The sequence below is a fragment of the Paramisgurnus dabryanus genome, chromosome 5 (assembly GCF_030506205.2).
Source record: "Paramisgurnus dabryanus chromosome 5, PD_genome_1.1, whole genome shotgun sequence".
NCBI lineage: Eukaryota > Metazoa > Chordata > Actinopteri > Cypriniformes > Cobitidae > Paramisgurnus > Paramisgurnus dabryanus.
In genome coordinates, this window is record NC_133341.1 from 18,397,725 (window position 1) to 18,405,622 (window position 7,898).

Sequence of the window (7,898 nt, forward strand, 5' to 3'; positions counted from 1 at the left end):
TATTTCGGTAAGATTGACTCGAAGTGCTGGGATATAAGTGGTCTTGACACATCACGGCAGCTAACAGACGGACGGTTAAGCCGATCCGTCTGTTTCCTGACCTGGGCCCTGGCTAGTCAGACTATATCAGAATTAAGACTATTGATCAGATTTCTAGTGAGTATAGCACTTCCTTCCGATGACGGATGAAGGCCATCTCGGGTTAGGAGGAATGGTCTTCCCCAGAAATGCTTCCAATTGTCTATAAACCCTACATTATGGTGAGGGCACCACTTTGACATCCAGTCATTGAAAGAGACTAATCTACTATGTGTTTCATCTCCCCGGTAGGCTGGGAGGGGGCCAGAGCATATTACATTGTCTGACATTGTTTTTGCAATTTCACACATCTCCTTAATAGTATCTTTGGTGATTTCCGACTGTCGGAGTCTGGTGTCATTCGTGCCGGCGTGAATAACAATCTTAGAAAACTTATGCTTAGCATTAGCCAGCACTTTAAGTTTGGATCTAATGTCAGACGTTCTGGCTCCCGGTATACAGTCGACTATGGTGTTTGGTGCCTCAATGTTAGTGTTCCTGAGTATAGAATCTCCCAGAGATGGGCATAAATACATGGAAATGTATTTCAAATACAAATACAAAATACTGTGTCGAAAAATTTATTTAAATACAAATACAAAATACTGTGAGGAAAAATGTATTTAAATACAAATACAGTATTTTGTATTTTGAAAATACACAAAATACATGTGAAATTGGTGATTCAGTGCAAGTATCCCTATTAGGCTGAAATCTATCTGGGTCTATTTCTGAATGCCAAAAAGCATTTAGATGTGTGCAACTGCTAGAAACTTTCATTTTATTTTACATACCTCTTGCTTTCCCCTGCCCTGTAGGAAATAAAAAACTAGAAAAAAAACTTGGTAACACTTTACTTGAAGGGGTGTTCATAAGATTGACAAGACACCTTCATAATCATAACATGACATGTGTCATGAACATTAGAAGATTTTATGCACATTTATGACAACTGTCATTAAGTGTCATTTACTCAATTATGTAATTTTTAATGCGAAGATGACATTGTTTGAGATATCTTTGTTATGACAACTTGATACATAAACCAATACAACACAACTTGTTATAAATCATAAACAATAATTACCAAACTTAAGAAACTACCTAGCTTCCCTTGTGAAAAAAAAGTGTGCTTAAGTGTACTTTTATAAAGTGTACTTATTACATAAATAATACACTTTAAGTATATACACTTAAGTGTGAATTAAATGCAATCTTTTCGGCGCACTGAATGCACATTAAGTGTAATTAATTTAACATATATCATATATTAAGTTGAAATAAAGTGTAATAAGTTGCCATTAAGAGTGATTTTTTGGAACAACTTAATTGGTACTTTATTACAACTTTATATCTACTTTCATAATTGCTTCTAGTGTTTTTAAAATATACTTAAAGTGCACTACACAATATAATGACATGAAATTAATGTGATTTAAAATGCAATTTAATGTCTGTTAACAATACTCTTAAGTGTGAATTAAATGCAATCTTTTCGGCGCACTGAATGCACATTAAGTGTAATTAATTTAACATATATCATATATTAAGTTGAAATAAAGTGTAATAAGTTGCCATTAAGAGTGATTTTTTGGAACAACTTAATTGGTACTTTATTACAACTTTATATCTACTTTCATAATTGCTTCTAGCGTTTTTACAATATACTTAAATTGCACTGTTCAATCTACTGTCAAGCAATTAATGTGAAATTAAAAATAAGTTAATGTATATTAACAGTACATTTAATTACTCATTAAATGTAATGTTTCAAATACAAGTTTGCCAAATAAATTCCAATATATAAAATTAAATGCAATCAGTTGAACTGTGATTTCAGTGCAGTGAAGTGATTTAATGGCATCTTTCGACAGTATGTACTTTAACTACTTCTATTGTATGTGAAATATGGTTATGTACTTCTCAAAATACTGAAAAACAAATCTAGTTAATTAAATGTATTCATTTCAGTTTAATGCATTGCAAACAAACAAAAACCACAATGCTTACACTGACAATAAAACAGTTTGGTAGTCAAATTATGAATCAGATTTTTTGTTTTGCAAAAGTACATTTAATAAATTAATTATGAGTTGTATATGTCCAAACAAAAAAACTCATTTTAATATTGTTAAATTGGAATCAAACAAGCAACTATCAATATTGAATAATTACATCCCTTAGAAAAAAATAAACTCAAAGTTATTATTTTTTAACATTTTAACAGACAACTAAAAAAGAACTGCATGAACTTTAAATTAACAAGTCTTTGGTAGGTCACATCAGTCTAATGATCTTTTATTAAATGTGTTTAGAAATATTGCCATGAAAGTGTACTTTCTTTATGTAGCGGGTATTAACTCACTTACTTATGGACCAGGCATAATAATAAGATCAGAAGGGTGCACCGTACGAAGGAGGAGGTAGCAGTGATAGTGAGCAACAAGCAAAGACAGAAGGTAAGTTGATTAATAAATTATTTTACTTTGAGTATTGAGAAACCTTTCTTTTTCTTTCCTTAATCACAAAAATAGTAAACAACAATGAAAATACAATTAACTATATATACTATGGGTTCACCCTCTAAATTACTTCTCATTTACAGAAATCGCAGTCACAATCAATGTACAAAGATGGTACAAATTATATATGTAACACACTGAAATCAGTATTCAAGTTCAAAGTTCTCATCAATTGGAGTATTGATCAGTCTTAAATTATCAGAATTGTGCTTCTGAAATGTTTCAGTTCAATAAAGTAAACAAACAAAATAAGGAAACAGTTTCTGAAATGTATCCTCTTACTTGTCTGAAGAAAAATATTTAAAATAGAAAATTGTCCTTTCCTCTAGATTCGTGATCCAATCAGGTCGAAATGGGAGGCTCCCCATCAATTAGGAAAATCCAGCTCAAGGAATGTTCATACGAAAGGAAAAAACATTCAATATTGTGTATCAATAACGATTAACAATTGTACATAATACAGGAAACAAATAAAATACATACATAAGTGCCATCATCATAATAAATGACAATTTATACAAATACCTGTCCATTCACGTGTTTCTCTCTCTTTTTGTCTTTCACAGGCACGTGCAACCAAAATGGCGTCAGCGAACAGCAGTGAACACAACGCACCATGTGGTTTTACATAATCACACTGCAATGAACAATCCAACCCATATAACATCACAATATAACACTATTTTGTCTCGTATGGATTAAACAAATAAAATGATATGACATTTAAAGTGTTGACATGCGTTTTTATGGCTAATTATAACATTGGTAATTATTACAAACTCACCAGGTCAAAATGAAAGCTCAAAAAGTGCTCAATCCACACAATCACGCTGTATCATTGAATATATGCAAGTTAAATTCTGATTTCTTCAATTAATATGAACTTAGGAGTCATATTTAATCAAATTAAACACTCTCGCGTTAGATCGAGTGCCTCTGTCGCTCTGCATCTCTCCTATGAACTGAGACGCGATCCGAAGGCAAAAAGGGGCGGAGCTTACAATTAAACACTCCGATTGGTTTACTCATTTCAGATTTATAATTCAGATTGAACTATTCACATGTATTTCCTCATAAAATAAATGTAGATGTATGAATAGTCTCTATTATATTTAAGCACACTTTTAAAATAATAATATTTAATTATTTAACCAGGGTTACATTTAAGTAAAACTAAATTAGACAAAGTGCATTTTTAAAAAGTGTAATTAAGTATGTTAAGAAATATTGTGATGAAAGTGTACTTACTATAAGTTAAGCTTAATTAGACAGTATTAAAAAGTGCATTTTTAAAAGTGCACTTAAGTGTGTTTATAAATATTATGTTGAAAGTGTGCTTTCTTTAAGTTAAGCTTAATTAGACATTAATACAAAGTGCATTTTTAAAAGTGCACTTAAGTGTGTTTATAAATATTATGATGAAAGTGTACTTACTATAATTTAAAATTAATTAGATATTATTACAAAGTGCATTTTTAAAAAGTGTCCTTAAGTGTGTTAGTGAAATTTTATGATGAAAGTGTACTTACTATAAGTTCAAATTAATTAGATATTATAACAAAGTGCATTTTTAAAAGTGCACTTAAGTGTGTTTATAAATATTATAATGAAAGTGTACTTACTATAAGTTCAAATTAATTAGATATTATTACAAAGTGCATTTTTAAAAGTGCACTTAAGTGTGTTTATAAATATTATGATGAAAGTGTACTTTCTTTAAGTTAAGCTTAATTAGACATTATTTAAAAGTGCATTTTTAAAAGTGCACTTAAGTGTGTTAATAAATATTATGATGAAAGTGTACTTAATATAAGTTAAAATTAAATACATATTCTTACAAAGTGCAGTTGTAAAAAGTGCACTTAAGTGTGTTAATAAATAGTGTCATTAAAGTGTATTCCATTTAAGTACGCTTAAGTGGTCTTTAATTTATATTATATTATATTATCAGCAAGTGCACTTCTCAAAAAGTATACTTTTATTATTTTAAGCACACAAAAAGTATGCTTTCAATACACTTAAGTACGCTAATTTTTCACAAGGGTTTGTGGGTTAACATTACATTAAACTGTGATTTAAATGTCATTATGTGTTAATACTATGTCAAATATTATTAATACTCGGTCAAATAAACATTATGAACTGAAGAATATTCATGATGCTGTTATAAAACTATTTAACAGAGTATTAACACTTAATGACATTTTAATGACAAATTCAATTTGTATCACTGGTAAAAAGTGGTCAGTTATGTTGTCTTGGTTAATGTCAAGTTGTCATGACAAGTTATGATGTATGGGTTAATGTCAAGTTGTCATAACAAAGACATCTCAAACAATGTCATCTTTGCAATAAAAATGACATAATTGAACAAATGACACTTAATGACAGCTGTCATAAACGTCCATAAAATCTCCTTCATATTCACATGTTGTACTGTTCTCATTGCAACTACCAATGCAATTTAACAGCCAGCCAAACTCCATCCATAAAGTACAGACGAGTCAGGATTCATCTTAGTCTTTGACGTTTAATAAGATGCCAGGTACATTATGAATTAAGAGTAAAAAGATGATGCTTTTACAAACACAAAACAAAGGATGGCATTTGAAGATTCAGGAGCTGACTGCATGAGAAATGTGATCACTTATTTTATCTGGAGAACTGCCACTAGGGGGCACCAAACCAAACAACTATACATACAATACAAGTGACAAGTAAACTTGGAGCAGAACACTCCCCGCCAGACATCCTAAGGATGTCTCATTTAAGTATTAATTGTCATTAGACAACAGAAGAATAACCTCTGTAATTGGTCTAAGATACTTTACATCCTTTCCAGATCCACTTTTTGTAACTTTCAACTGAACTTTGCGTACTCTCCCATCAGCGCTAGGAAAAACTTTGGACACAAGAGCCATAGGCCACTCATTACGAGGGCTCTGATTGTCTTTAAGAAGGACAAGATCACCTTCTTTAATGCCAGGTTGAGTACTAGTCCACTTGCGACGACTTTGTAGTGTTGGGAGATACTCGCGTCTCCAGCGATACCAAATGTTGTCAGCGAGGCTCTGCACCTGCTTCCACTGTTGCCTGAACATGTCACTACCTGAGAAGTTGCCAGGAGATGGTGGAACACCGACCTTCTGAGTCAGAAGCATTGCAGGAGTTAGAATGAGAGGAGAGTCAGGGTCTGAGGAGATTGGAACTAAGGGCCTTGCATTAATTATTGCAGAAATTTCAGCCATGAAAGTGCATAGGACTTCACGTGAAAGGGGACGAGATTTGTACTGCAGCAACATTGAGTCCAGAATCCTCTTTACTACACCTATCAAACGCTCCCAAGCTCCCCCCATGTGTGAAGCATGGGGCGGATTGAATTCCCATGAGCAAGAGCAGTTTGTGAGGTATTCTTGGATCTTTGGGTCCTTCATGATTTTGGAGAATCCCAGTTCTTTGCTTGCAGCTACAAAGTTAGTTCCACAGTCGGACCGAAATTGTTTCACAGGCCCTCTAATGGCAAAAAATCTCCGTAGTGCGTTTATACAGCTGGAGGTGTCAAGGGAATTAATTATCTCTATGTGAACAGCACGTGTGGACATACAAGTGAAGAGAATTGCCCAATGCTTGCTCTCTGCGTGACCTCCTCTTGTACGACGAGCTGATACTGAAAAAGGACCAAACACATCCAAGCCAACATAAGTGAAAGGTGGGGATGTACTGAGACGTTCCTCTGGAAGGTCAGACATTTTCTGAATTTCTGTACTCGCACGTAACTTCCTGCACACAACACACTTATGTATGACACTACTAATAGATCTCTTTCCATTAGTCAGCCAGTATCCTCCAGTGCGCAAAGCTCCTTCAGTGAAAAGACGTCCCTGATGCTTCACTTGATCGTGGAAGTGACGAATTAGTAAGGTGGAGATATGATGACGTCTAGGTAAGATTATGGGGTTTCTCTCATTACTGACCACAGGTGCATGTGTTAGACGACCCCCGACTCTGATTAGTCCGTCTTCACCCAGAACAGGATTCAACTTGATCAGAGGACTGTTCTGAGAGATTTCAAAATTAGAGAGCATTGTACTCTTCAGGAAAAACAGACTTTTGGACAGATAGAAGAATGACCTTTTTAGCTTGGGCTAACTCACTCTGGCAGTAAGGCTGATGACACTTATGCCAGCCTATATGTGTGCATGTCTGTCCTTTAGACTCAGAGTGAAAGGAACTGGCAACGTGGATCAAGCATGTCACTCCTCTCAACAGTGACTTCCATGTTGAAAAGCGTTCAAAACGTTCTGGGTTAAGTAATTTCTCAGTTATACTAGTGACGGCAGTGCTTGCTTGAGGTAAAGGACGAACCTCTGAATCTGTCTCTGGGTTCACCAGCTCAAAGTTCTCTTGCAAGGTTAGCTCACTTTCCGAAAGTTTATAAAGAAAGTCTGGTCCTGTCAACCACATGGAGTCTGTAAGAAGAGAAGCTGGAACAGACCTGGACGCACAGTCGGCTGGATTGTGCTCGGTAGGCACATAATGCCATTGCTCAGCCTTTGAGGATTGCCTGATTCTTTGAACACGATTGTGCACATACACGTAAAACCTCCTACTTTCATTGTGTATGTAACCCAATACGACTTTGCTGTCACAGAAGAACTTTACAGAGTCTGGTTCGAAATCAATCTCGTCCAAGATTAGATCTGATATCTCAACAGCTAATACAGCTGCGCAAAGTTCTAATCTAGGAATTGTAGGTTCGTCTGGAGGTGTCAATTTAGCTTTACCCAAGACAAAACCAATGTTGATCTGTCCATCTTCATGGATTATCCTAAGATATGCTACTGCTCCAATAGCCTTGAAGGAGGCATCTGAAAATATACACAGCTCCTTAAATTTTGCCTTTGAGAGTGACTTCAAGCTATATGTCCTTTGAACATGAACTCTTTCCAGGTCTTGCAATGAATTTCTCCACATTTCCCACTCCCTGCATTTCTCTTCAGGGAGAGGCTCATCCCAGTTTTCTATTCCTTTTGACAGCTCTCTTAACAAGAATCTACCATGAATTGTGACAGGCGCTGCAAAGCCCAAAGGGTCATACAAGCTATTAACAGTGGAGAGAATGCCACGACGTGTCAGAGGTTTGCTGTTATCTGGTGAGTGGAATGTAAAGGTGTCTGTTAATATTTCCCAGTTCAGCCCGAGACTACGTTGAGCTGGTATGGTTTCATCTCCAAAATCAAGATCTTTGACACCTTTAGCGCAGTCTTCAGGTGGAAAGGCTGCCAGCACTAATGGGCT

At 34.9% G+C, this 7,898-nt stretch overlaps 1 long non-coding RNA gene across 1 annotated transcript; it reads right to left on the reverse strand.

Annotated features, from left to right (window-relative positions):
- Positions 1 to 2,542: 2,542 nt before the first annotated feature.
- Positions 2,543 to 3,553, reverse strand: LOC135748788 (uncharacterized). The gene is made up of 2 exons (XR_010532204.2): positions 3,385 to 3,553; positions 2,543 to 3,237 (listed from the first exon to the last, which is right to left on the reverse strand). It is a non-coding gene; the product is annotated as an uncharacterized lncRNA (long non-coding RNA).
- Positions 3,554 to 7,898: the final 4,345 nt, after the last annotated feature.